This window comes from Corvus kubaryi, unplaced genomic scaffold (genome assembly GCF_017639235.1).
Source record: "Corvus kubaryi isolate FWS band 111438036 unplaced genomic scaffold, C.kubaryi_AGA036_p1.0 37397, whole genome shotgun sequence".
Classification (NCBI taxonomy): domain Eukaryota; kingdom Metazoa; phylum Chordata; class Aves; order Passeriformes; family Corvidae; genus Corvus; species Corvus kubaryi.
In genome coordinates, this window is record NW_024581136.1 from 20,359,062 (window position 1) to 20,359,750 (window position 689).

Here is a 689-nt window from a genome sequence, read left to right on the forward strand (position 1 = left end):
ACCACCACCTGCCTGTAACCACCACCTGTAACCACCACCTGTAACCACCACCTGTAACCAACACCTGTCTGTAACCAACACCTGTCTGTACCCACCTACCTGTAACCACCACCTACCTGTAACCAACACCTGCCTGTAACCAACACCTGTACCCACCACCTGTCTGTACCCACCACCTGCCTGCAGCCCTGGGGCCACCAAACCACACCTGCGTGGCACCGCGGGATGGCCACAAGGCCACCCCCAGACCCTGTGGCCCCAGGAGCTGTGGGACAGCCACAGGGAGCAGGGAGAGCTGCCTGCAGAGCCAGAGGGCCGGCAGGGCAAGGACGCCTCCGGGGAGCCAGTGCCACTGGGAGCGTGCCCTGGCACGGGGACACTGCCCAGTGCAGGAGCAGCTGCCACATTCCTGGCAGAAATCCAGGGGTTTTTCTTCAGCCTGGTGGCCTGAGAGCCAGGGAACGTGGTTAGAAAGCCAACCCCTCGGCCTGAGGTGCACCAGGTCTCTGACACTGCCAAGAGAATTCCAGGAATGAGGACTTTCTGCTTTCCTCAAACACTTGGATGTAAAAAGTTAATTTTCCTTATTTAATCCCAGTGGACTTTATCATTTTATTGTTTCTATGTGTCCATGCTGCTGCTTTCAGGTTTAAATTGGGCAATTTGAAAGATTTTTGTACAGCTGGAAA